Source organism: Sorex araneus, chromosome X (assembly GCF_027595985.1).
Source record: "Sorex araneus isolate mSorAra2 chromosome X, mSorAra2.pri, whole genome shotgun sequence".
In the NCBI taxonomy this organism is placed as follows: Eukaryota; Metazoa; Chordata; class Mammalia; order Eulipotyphla; family Soricidae; genus Sorex; species Sorex araneus.
In genome coordinates this window covers 208,578,998-208,591,798 of record NC_073313.1, presented here as the reverse complement: position 1 = coordinate 208,591,798, position 12,801 = coordinate 208,578,998, and the positions used below count along the sequence as shown (strand labels likewise).

Here is a 12,801-nt window from a genome sequence, read left to right as displayed (position 1 = left end):
CTGGGGAGGGGTCCATTATCCTAAGGGTCTGCTGATGGTTTCTTCCGGGTCTTTTGTTTTCTTGAATCTGCAAGAATCCCCTTCCCAGAGACTCTGTTAAACCTCAATTTTCATTGCCAAGGGCCTTTCCCTATCTACCTGCCTACATCACCACCAGGAGTGATCCTTGAGCACAGAACCAGAGCAAGCCCTTAGCATCACGAGGTGTGGCACAAAACAGTATCAACAAAGGCTGACAGGCCAGAGACGGCTCAGTGAGCCAAGCATATGCTTTGCATGCAGGATCCTAAATCCAACCCCAACACTCCATGGTTCTCCTAGCACCGCTGGGAATGATGCCATGCTCCAACAAGCCAGGAGTAACTGAGTACCACTGATTGTTGCCCCCAAACAAAATATAAACAGACTGTGACAGTCTTCTCAGTTCCCAGATACTAAGGAAGGAAAAAAAACAGTGTTATTTTCCACATTGGTTTTGTACAATCAAAGAGATTATGATTAATATACCAAATCCTAAAACCAAGTAGCAACTTTATTAGCATTGGTTGTTAAGACCTTTATTAATACCTTTATTATTAAAGATTCAAACGTTTGTTGCTTTCAGCATATTTTTCTGTGAGTTGTTAGGGCTTCTCAGTGAATGTTTCATTTTTAAATCAAAATTGGTTCATTCCTCCTGCATATCAAACAAGAATCTTACATCAATTGATATTTCACATATTTAAATTAAAACAAAATCAAAAGCCAAAATTATTATTCGTCAATTTCCTAATCTATAAATTTATATTGATCGGGGGTAAGGATTGGGTTCTTTTTACCACCAAATGGCACAAAACACAAGAGTGTGTGATTAGTGCTGGTGACCTAATCTTTGGACCTCCATTCACTCTTTGCAGTGTTGGGGTATTTGTTGTTCAGAGGCATAATTACATTGTAGCAGTTAACATCTGCTGCTGACTAGGACTCAGGATTGTTTTTTTTTTTTCTTGTTCTGAAACAACTATTTAGCTAACTGTGCCACTTAACTACTTAGCTAACACAAAAGAGAGGAGTTCATGTTTAGAGACTTCAATGACTCCCAGAAGGAAATCACCAAAATGGATCTTCCATAAGTAAAAAAAGTAGAGTTTTTATTGTAGACATGGTGGTTTTTTAATTGTTATCCAAATTATGTGAGAAGGGAAATGACATCATCATATTGTACAAATACACCAGCACTCTGTCCTAGCAACATTGTGATACCAAGAAACTAAAACCTGGGTGATTGGGGCAGATAATAGCATAGAACTTTTAGGACACACAATGACGCCCTTATCACCTCAAAATAGGCTAATGTGTGGTGTTGTTTTCTATAAGCACAAACAGAAAATGCAGAACTTCAGGGGATTCCCATGGGGCAAGTGAGTGTCATGTTAAGTGAAATAAGAGAGGAAGAAGGACAAATAACTGGCTGAAAGAGACAACATAAAGGAATGGAAGGTACTAAATGATAGCAAACTTTTGGCCCTGGATTACATAACTGAGATGTCAAGTAAGAGGAAAGCAGAGAGGGAGGGTGACAGGGTAGACTGGGTGTAATATATAGATAAGGGTGGAAGATCTTCGCACTTTGAAATGGTAGTGGTGAAATGGTAACTGTGTACATGAAAATAATCATTAGCATTATTGCAGGCATCTTGCCTAAACTATAATAATTAAATCTACTAGTGCAAAAAACCCTAGTAGACACACAAAGGATAAAAAGAAATTTAGGGGCCAGAGAGATGATACAGTGGGTAGAGCACTTACCTCACACAAGGCCGACCCAGCTTTGATACCCGGAACCACATATGGTTCCTGAAGCCCAGACAGGAGTGATCCCTGAATACAGTGCCAGGAATAAACCCTGAGCACCACTGTGTGTGCTTCCCTGCCCCCCCAAGGAAAACCCCAATGAATAAAATAGTGTTAAGTACAGACCTAAGGATAATTAAAGGGACTAAAGTTTTGCATCAAAAGAGAAAGAATAGCTGAATGGGTTTTTTTGTGTGGGTTTTTGTTGGGTTTTTTTGTTGTTGTTTTTTTGATTTTCAGAAGAAGGCCCTTCTGTCCACTGCCTCCTAAAGACTCATTTGTAGTATGACTCAGCCTGAAAGGGGAAGGGTAGTCTATACATTGCTGAAATCTGGGGATGCTATATTTGGTTTTGTTTTTAATCAGTATCAAATTAATTTCAATATCTATTCTCACTTTAAACTAAAAACTATTTAGCAAATTTTTGTGATTTAAAATTTACTATAAGAATTAAAAGCAACATTGTAAAACATTAAATTCTGGCATGAATAAAATTATTAGACCCTGTGTATATTTAAAAGCCATGTTTAATGGTAAAAATATATATTTCCTAATTGCAAGAAATATCCTTAGCTCTTTATTTCCAAAGATAACACCTTTTCATTTTAACATAATTTAGCTTTGCATTCAACTGTTTGATTCTGCACCACAAAATATTCCCAAATTTGAATTGAAGTGCCAATCCCTGACATTGGCACTTATCAAAGAATGGTTTAACCATTATTTTTTAAGTGTTCCTTAAAATAAATGTAAATATTTAAAATGTTGTTGCCATGAACCCCTTCAATAAAAAGGAATAAGGAACATCAATACTACATGAGTTCTGTCAATAACTACAATATAAAAAATAAGAGGTACCTATTTAATTTAGTTCATAAAATACATTGAGAAAATAGGTCAAACTCTGTGTGATACTGACATCAGAGGTATCTTTACTGATTCAGTGTCACCAGCAAAGTGAACAAACAGGACTACTGTCACTGTCACTGTCATCCCATTGCTCATCGAATTGCTCGAGTGGGCACCAGTAACATCTCCATGTGAGACTTGTTGTTACTGTTTTTGGCATATCGAATACGCCACGGGAACCTTACCAGTCTCTGCCGTGGGGGCAAGGTACTCTCGGTAGCTTGCCGGGCTCTCTCAGAGGGGCAGAGGAATTGAACCCAGGTCAACCACATGCAAGGCAAATGCCCTACTCACTGTGCTATCACTGCAGCCCAGAGTTATCTATATGGCCAGTAAATTATTTGGCAATCTGTTAAGACATTCTAACTATTATTACTACTAGCGAAAGTAGGAATAAACTGGCTCCGAGGTACCACAAGGCTTGGTTGGCATCTTTACTGAAAGCTCCTTTTTTTTTTTTTTTTTTTGGTGCTGTTAAGGATACAACCCAGGGCCTTATATGCAAAGCAAGAGCTCTACCACAGAGAAACTTCCCAAGCCCTTTCCTGAACTCTTTAAATCATCTTACTCTACTCAACAAAGTCATCTCTAAAACAGTGGCAGTGCTTTTAAGTACAAAAATTATTATATCCAGTAGATGGTCAAAATAGTAAGGAATCCTCATAAATTATATGTAATTTTTCTGTGTCTAATAGTTACTATCTCAAAGGCTAAAATCAGAAAAAATATATATGATTATGATTAACATGATTTACTTTGAGAAAGCCAGAACTTATTCTATTTCAAGAAACAAAAATTAAAAAGATATAATTAATAAACTCTTTTTTAGCTACAATTTATTTTCACCGCAAATTAGTTCTGATTTTTTATATTCTCAATTTCCTTTGTCCAGAACTGGAGCCCATTTAAAGCCATTTTTTGAATATTTTTATTTTTTAATCTGAAGTCATTTTTCTCAACTGGATGTTTTCATGTCAATACAGAAGCTACAAAATGGCAGATGACTAAGCCAATTAGGAAAAAAATCGCAGCATAATAAATGCATATTTACATTGACTTCAACAGGAAGCCTGAAAGTTACTACAGTAGGAGGTCAGAACATGATGATTGTCCATATGTTCTGATTCACTTACTAAATAATAGCGTCATAAAAATCAGGAAAGAAGCCTTAGTGGATCCTCCCAAAGCTGCATGATTTTCTAAATGATTTTCTTCCAGTTGCAGAACTGTATTCATCAATTTTTTTAAAGTCTTTTAGCTTTTGCAATTTTTTTCTTGATGTTTTTGCTTCTTCTTTTTGTTCCTTTTCAATCATCTTCTGTCTTGGCCAATTTCCAAGACAATTCTTCATTTGCTAAAAACAATGGAGAAAGGGACAAAATAACTGTTGTAAGAAAGTCATGTGGTACCTATTTAATTTAGTTAAATAGGTACCAAAGAGCAATAGTTTAGTGTATAGGGTGCTTGTCTTGCACGCGCCAACCCAGGTTTGAGTCTCAGTATCCTATATGGTTCCCCAAGCCCTGCCAGAACTGGTCCCTGAGCACAGAACCAGAAGTCCTGAGCACAACTGGGCGTGCCCCACCCCCACCCACCGCCCCCAAAGTCATCCGTATGGGTCCTTTGCAGTCCATTTCACGACAGACTCAGCCCAACCCTTGCCATCAGACATTTTGGTGTCTCTAGCTTTGTCCTGGATGAGTGAGCTGGTCAAGAATGCAGATGACCCTGGATATACTGTCCCCTTCTTTTGCTCTACCACACACTTCTCAAGCTGCTGGCCCCTGTGCCATTTCTGCTGGGCATGCAGACTAGCCCCCCATAGTCACTGCCACCAGGCTCCCCTATGTCGTGCATGAGATGGTGCACCTGGACCCCAACTCTCCTGGGGTTACTATATTTGTATCCAACAAGACACAAATTAGTGAAAATACTTGAATGAAAGACACAAAGAGAACACTGCATAATGATAAAAGGATTAACCCAACAAGAGGATGTAACATTTATGTTTATGGACCCAATGTAGAAGCACCCAAATATAAAACAATCACAGACCTAATGAGAGAATTAGATAGCAACACGATCCTCATACCCCACTATCACCAGTGGACAGATAGGGAGTCACCAGTCAGGAAGTCAATAAAGAAACACTTACTTTGTATTTATTTTTGGTGAAGCAAGAGAGTTTTCTACTGAACAAATTTTGCTTAGACATGAGGGGCAAGAAAGAAAGGAATACACATTTAAGAGCAAGTACAGACTTCTCCAGAGTGCAAAAAAGCAGAGAGAGAGAGAGAGAGAGAGAGAGAGAGAGAGAGATTCAAGGGAGAACACTGGATTGAAAAAAAAGTCAGAAACACGAAACACTGGACTTAAAAAGAAGATTTCTTGATTTTGTTTTGTGGCCCCACCTGATAATGATCAGAAAGTGACTTCCAGCAGTTCTGGGGCATCATGTGAGTCTGGATTTCAACCCAGACCTCCCAGCAAGCAAAGCGTGCATTCTAGCCCTTTATGCTACCTCCTCAGCCTGAAATACTGGATTTTGTTTAAAACAAGAAAACTGGAGAGGCCAGGGCAGAAGTACAGTGAATAGGGAGGCTGCCTTGCACACAGCTGACGGGGATTCCTTCCCTGGCATGCCAAATGGCCCCCTGAAGCTCACCAGGAGTGATCTCTGAGCACAGAGCCAGGAGTAAGCCATGAGCACCTCTGGGTGTGGTCTAAAAACAACAAAAGACTGTTATTGTCACTGTCATCCCGTTGCTCATTGATTTGTTTGAGCGGGCACCAGTAACATGTCTCATTGTGAGACTTATTGTTACTGTTTTTGGCATATCCGATACGCCACGGGTAGCTTGCCAGGCTCTGCTGTGTGGGCACGATACTCTCAGTAGCTTGCTGGGCTCTCCGAGAGGGGCAAAGGATTTGAATACGGGTCAACCGCATGAAAGGTGAACACCCTGCCGCTGTACTATCGCTCCAGCCCTAACAACAAAAGACTACTGGTTCAAAATGGAGTCAAGTATGCTATGATCATGAAACCAAATCAGGACTCAATTGGAGTGGGCTGGGGCAATAGTATAGCAGATAGGGCATTTTCCTTGCAAGCAGCCAACCCAGGTTTGATCCCCAGCATTCCGTAGGGTCCCATGAGCATCACCAGTAGTGATTTCTGAGTACAGAGCCAGGAATAATCTCTGAGCATTGCTGGAAGTGGCCAAAACAAACAAACAAACACTCCATTTGACTACAGTTTTGACTCTCACAGAAACAGAATCTTAAACCAGACCTTCACTGGAGAGTGATCTCCCTGACAGACAGTTGCCACAGACAGTTGCCACCCCCATACGAAAGGAAACTTGCCATCAAAGACCCACGTTTCTTATTCTGCCCCACTTCCTTATTTATTCTGCTCCCTCTGTCAAAAGAATGTTTTTTCTATAGCTCTTCAAATCACTCTTCATTTTCTGCTAGACTGGATGCTGCCAATTCAAATTTAATTTTCTTTTTCTTTTTTTTGTCTTTGGGCCACGTCTGATAGTGCTCAGGACTTACTCCCGCCTCTGCACTCAGAGATCACTCCTGGAAAGGTTCAGAGAACCCAAGTGAGCCCCTTCCTGTTGCTGTACTACCTCTCTGGCCCCAAATCTGTATTTCTAACCAGTTCCCAGCAGATGCTAACGCTGCTGCTCTGGGATCACCCAGCTCAGTGTTCCTTGGCCCTAACTGTACATTAGGATCACCCAAGGCCCTACTGCAACAGGTACAGTCAGATTATTTATGAGAAGACGTGGGCAGACAGCTCTGATGATGATTCTGTGGGTTGCTGGAGGACAGGCTAAATTCAGCTTTGTTTCCTGTCTTAAAAGGAACCCAAGGTTGGTTTTAATCAGGTATGGACGCAGAGAAGACAAATGATGACCTGAAAGAGGAAGATGATATATTTCCTTTGATACGAGAGATGTAACACCCCGGAAAGGCCAGACAAGACACCCAGAGTTACTCCAGAGAAGGGGGAGGGAGGGACAGCACATAACCCTGGGCCTTTGTTGGGGATCCCTCGGGAAGGAATGAGAAGGCAGGGAGTTTTTTTGAATCAGTTTAGAATACACTTAATAATTTAGATGGGGATCAGCTGGACCTTCGAAGTGGGTTGTAGTTGTCTGATATCTGGCTCTGGGTGAAGTAGGGCAAGAGGAGGTAGAGGGTGTGAGAGATGGGTGACAGGGAGAGCCAGGGACTGGCAGACTGGCCAGCATTCACACCAAAACCCCACTGTGTACCAGACTCCTTTGCTATAGCTCCACAAATTAGCATTCCTTGCGTGGGGCCACCTTTTCAGGATAAAAGCGTCAGTTGCTAGAACATCGAGAATATAAAAATAAATAGGGTTAAATGTGGAATATATATTTGAGGTAGTGGAATATAGTCATACAAGAACACAGGGTCAGGACTGAGAGGTAGTGTAGTAAGTAGGGCACCTTCCTTGGTTGTAGATGATCTGAGTTTGATTCCTGGCATAGTATCTGGTCCCCGAGCAATAGCAGGAGTGATCCCTGAGCACAAAGGCAGGAGTAAGTCCTGAGCATTGCCAGGAGTGACTCAAACCTCCCTTCCCCCCACCCTCAACTCCCCCACCCTGCAAATACACAAACTAGAAAATCATTGTCAATGTGCTTTAATTTTAACTTCAATGTCAGATCAGAGAAAGGAGATGGGTTCTAATAGACCTGTTCAATCACTTCAAGGGCTCTGCATTTCCCAGACTGAATCTGATAAAACATGTTCCACAAAACATCAAGAACAGAGATTGTCTTGTGACGATTTAACCTGCCCAAACTCTCTAGCTAGAAGCCTTCGAGCTGAGACAGGGTCAACATGACCTGCTGCTTGTTCTAAGGAAGCTTTAATGCTTCTAAGAAAGATAAAAACCAGCCTTGAAAAGCCACTCAGATCAATTTACCCCAGATGACAGACTCTCCCAGTAATAGAAGTTCCTATAGTAAGATTCTGCCCCATCCCTTTGCTATATTACCATACTTTCTTTTTACAGGGGCACAATGGGCAGTGCTCAGAGGAGCTGGAAGGAGCAGAAGGATATGCAGTTCCTGGAACTGAACTCAGGACTAGGTAGAGGCCCTTCTCCCACTCATCCTGACTGATGGTGCATTCTTTTCTTTTTTCTTTATTTCTTTCTCTTTTTCTCTTTCTCTCCCTCTCTCCCTCCCTCTCTCCCTCCCTCTCTCTCCTTTCCTTCCTTCCTTCCTTCCTTCCTTCCTTCCTTCCTTCCTTTCTTCCTTCCTTCCTTCCTTCCTTCCTTTTTCTTTCTGGCTTTGTGGCCCCTGGATCTGCACTCAGGAGTCACTCCTAGCTGGCCTCAGAGGACCACAAGTAATCCAGGGCATTAAACCTGGGTCGGCTGCTTGCAAGGCAAGAAGAGCCTTATCCTCTACACTATCTCCCTGGTCCTGTGTTCTTACATAACTATATTATACTGCCTCAGATATAATCCACAGCTTTATCACTTCAGCCTTAAACCTAGACACAATTCTCCTCTGATTTCCCTGTTTAGAGACAATGCTTAATGCCTCGCTGCCTCCTCTTCTATGTTGTGTTCTGATTAGATGAGTTGTTAGGATACATCCTGATAACATATTGGGGAGCTCAAGTTATTTCAAGAGCAACTGGCTCTGTAATCAGATGAACTTAAGAGATAGTACAAGCCATGCCCAGATTTATGAAGAGTACGATAGCAGAATTATGCTTCTCAACTCTTCTGCATTAAAAAATATATACAGCAACTAAAAGACACTTAAGCAAATTGGTAACATGTGTGGGAAGTTTTTTGCTTGCATTTTAGTCTTTTTGTTTATTTTTAGCAATGTGGGGGATCAAACCCAAAGGCTTACACATACAGAGGCATACTAAGGCACATTCCTGACCTTAATGGTAAATCATTTTGTACCCTTTGCTATATATTCCAGAAACATAAAAACATAGACTTGATAAAACGCATGCACACCTATGTTTACCTATGTTTACAGGGTTACTTTTGCAAAGCCAAAATACATACACATCCAAATATGCCTCAGCAGATACTCTTCAACTGTCAGATGAGTTTTTAGAAAGACAAATGCAGTGGGTCTCATCTGTGGTACAGAGAAAAGCAAAACTATGTAATAGACCCTAACAAATGATAATAGATCACTGCTGCCCTGGATTACAAAAGGAAAGTCACCAAACCAGCAGGGGGAGCTGGAGAGGGTCAGGGAAGTAGAGGTGGAAGAAAAGGGACATAAAAACAGTGGAAGAGGGACTAGGATACTGTGATGGTGAAGTTAGCATAACCCCACATCAAAGCTATAGCATCAACACTCTTGATTGTAACTGTGCTATCTAAATTACAATACATTTTTTTAAATTATGGTGAGATACACAGTGTTTTACCACCACTAATGTCCCCAGTTTCCCTCCTGCCACACCCCACCCACACCCCACCCTGCCTCTTTGGCAGGCACTTTTTTTCTCTCTCCTGTCCTCTTCTGTCCTCTCCTTTCCTCTCCTCTCCTCCCCCACTCTCGCTCCTTCTCCCTCTCCCTCTCCCTCTCTCTTGCTCTCTCTCCCCCTCTCCCACTCTCTCCCTCTCCCTCTCTCTCCCTTCGTGTGTGTGTGTGTGTGTCTCTCTCTCTCTTTCCCTCTCTCCTCTCCCCCTTCTGGGCATTATGGTTTGCATAAAATAATAAAGGAGCTGGAAAGATAGCACAGCAGGTAGGGCACTTGCCTTGCATGTGGCTGACCCAGGTTCAATCCCCAGCATCCCATATGTTCCTCCGGGCACCACCATGAGTAATTCCTGAGTGCAGAATCTGAAGTATCTCCTGAGCATCGCATGGTGTGGCCCCCCAAGACAAATCCAAAACCAAACAAAATGAACCTCAAGGCATCACACTTAGAGATGGAGTCAGGAGAAAGACTCACACCAGGTAGAATCCTGCCATAGCCAAGACATAGGGTGGGAGAGATATGCCACAAGGATCCAGGGCAGGATGCTGGGCCTGAGTGGTGGGGCTGGGTGTGCTTCCAAGACTCAGAAACACTGACCTCTTGTTTCTTGGTGCTATTCTGTGAGCAATGCTGGGGCTGACTGGGGTCTGCTCAGAGCCCTTACCTAACACACACAAGGCTCTGGGCTTGATCCCAGCACTGCTGGGTACAGCCCCCACAGCTCCCACCCAAAAGAGACAAGTATGTCTCAGAGCAATTGTACAGCATCAGGGCACTTACCTTGCACATGGCTGACCTGAGTTTGACTCCCTGCACCCCATATGATGCCCCCCACCAAGCACCACCAGGAATGATCCCTGAGTACAGAGCCAGGAGTAAGCCTTCAACATCACTATGGATGGCCCAAAAAGCAACAGACATATATAAATATATATATCTACTTTTAAATTGGCTGGAGCAATAGCACAGCGGTTGGGCGTTCGCCTTTCACGTGACCGACCCGAGTTCGATTCCTCTGCCCCTCTCGGAGAGCCCAGCAAGCTACCGAGAGTATGGAGCCCGCACGGCAGAGCCTGGCAAGCTACCTGTGCATATTGGATATGCCAAAAACAGTAACAATAAGTCTCTCAATGAGAGACGTTACTGGTGCCCGCTGGAACAAATCGATGAGCAATGGGATGACAGTGACAGTGACTTTTAAATACTGAAGGAGAGAAAGTATATATAATTAACATATATAAGTATTATATATATTATATATACATAACTAAGTAAACATGGATGGTTGTAGAATTGAGGCTAGCAAGGCATCTAAAGTAAAGCCCTGACATCCTGAAGCTAATGAGGATAAGGAGGTGCCCAGGAGTCACCTTGCCCCGCAGAATGAGCCCACAGAGGGAGCTTCCCAGGGCTTCCAGCCTTATCCTCAGGAGTCACAGGGCTTACCTGACCCCACCAGCCTGTCCTGAGACACCCCCAGACGAGGCATCCAGTTCCATGACCGAGGAGGGGCATCCCTTTGCTCTATTCCCCAAAGCACCTTGGCCCCTTACCAGTGAGCTCTCTGATGTGCCCCATTCCCAGGGGGCAGGGGCGCAGAGGGCATGGCAAGAAGAGTAGAGGAAGTCCCTAAACAGCCCCTGCATGCTTTTCAGAGGTGGGGAAGCACATCAGTTAGTGCAGCTTGTTTCCTGGCTACCTGGAAAGATCCGGTTTGGGCCCAGACCTAGAAGAGAAGTGATTGATAAATTATCTGAGAATTCATTCCAGGCACAGTGTCTGGGAGAGAGACAGGAGAGGACAAGCAGCCTCACCACATCACTCACGGTCCTGGTGAGCCTTTGCCCAGGGAGAGGCCCCTGTTAAAAACCAAGGACCATCAATATGGATTTCAGAGACTTAAAAGGAGGCTTGTCTCCTGCTCCGTCTGCCTGGGTATGGAAAGAGAAAACAGCTGCCGAAGGGAAAAGGTGTCATGTCACCTTTTTCAGAAGAAGTAATGGAAGGGAAGAGAAAGACAAGACAAACATTCCTTAAAACTCAATACCTCTATTGCAAACTACAACACCCAAAAGGAGAAAGAACAAAAGGGAATGCCCTGCCGCAGAGGCAGGGTGGGGTGGTGGGGGATGGAGTGGGGGTGGTGGAAGGGATACGGGGACCATTGGTGGAGGAGAATGGGCACTGGTGGAGGGATGGGTAAATGATCACTGTATGAGTGAAATGCAAACACAAAAGTTCATAAGTCTGTAACTGTACATGACAGTGATCTCTAATAAAAAAATTTTTTTAAATAAATAAACTGCTGGCACTGGACCTTCGGGTCCAGGCTGTGGGGACACTGACTTGCTCCTCCCGCCCCACCCCGCTTTCTATTCTCCACCTCCCCCTGTGCCAGCCTCTCCTGCCGGCAGCCAACTTCTCAGACTGTCCCAGCTGTCTGCAGAGCCCCTTCCCTGCAGGAACCCGCACCACTCCAACTCTACTGAGCTGATCTGAGGTGTGTTTTTTCCTTGCCCACTTGCCACAAACCATTCTTCTTTCCTCTTCTTTCCTCTCTTTTGCAACCATATGATGGGAGAAATAAAGGTTTTGTTGAAATGTCATTCTGAGAGGATGCTGGAGATTTAGGTGAAATCTTTGCACTTTCAAGGAATAAATGAAACATGATCCACTGAGCCTTCCCAGGGGGTTGTTAAGAGATCTTGCTTCCAGCTCTAGCCTAAGATGCAGAAAATCAGGACCAGAGAGATGATGCAGTGAGTAAGGAAGGTACTTGCTTTGCATGAGGTCAACTTGGGTTTGATCCCCAGCACAGCATTTGGTTGTCTGTGGAGTGATTTCTGAGCACAGAGTGAGGAATAGGCCCTGAGCACTGCCAGTGTGACTCAACGTGCGTGCGCGCGCGCACGCACACACACACACACACACACACACACACACACAATGAAAACTTTCTTTTGTTAGTAGGGGGGGGAAGCTGGGTGACATTTCCGAAGAGAGGGACCCTACCACCTCAGTCATTCTAAGATGCTATTTGAAAATAGTCTTGAGTGTGTGCATTTGATAGAGTCCTTGTTTGGAAAGATTTGGGGGGCGGGTAGGGGTGGCAAGGCAGCATTAAGGAGGAGCCAGGATCTCTGTTCAAAGGGATTAGGACTAATGATTCAGGCTGGAGAGACAATATTGTGAGTAATTGTAAGTAACTTGTCTTACTAATGGCAGACCTGGGTTCGATCCCTAGGACCACAGAAGGTCCCCTAAGCCCTGCCAGGAGTGATTCCTGAGCATAGAGTTAGGAGTAATCTTTGAGAACCACCTGGTGTGGCCCCAAAACAAAACAAACAAAATCTAATGATTTCAGCCTGGAGAAATAGATGGCTCAGAGAGCTGGGCAAGGGTACCCCACGGTTTCCTGAGCACCACTGGGTATGGCCTAGAGTTTTAAAAATAAAGTAATGCTTCACTGAGAGTTTTTTGGTTTTAATTTGGTTTGGAGACCATACCCGGCTATGATCAGGGCTTACTCCTGGCTCTGTGCTCAGAGAAGTG

At 43.5% G+C, this 12,801-nt stretch overlaps 1 pseudogene; it reads right to left on the bottom strand.

The window, feature by feature from the left end:
* Window positions 1-3,977: 3,977 nt before the first annotated feature.
* Window positions 3,978-4,414, bottom strand: LOC101539207 (small integral membrane protein 15-like; annotated as a pseudogene).
* Window positions 4,415-12,801: the final 8,387 nt, after the last annotated feature.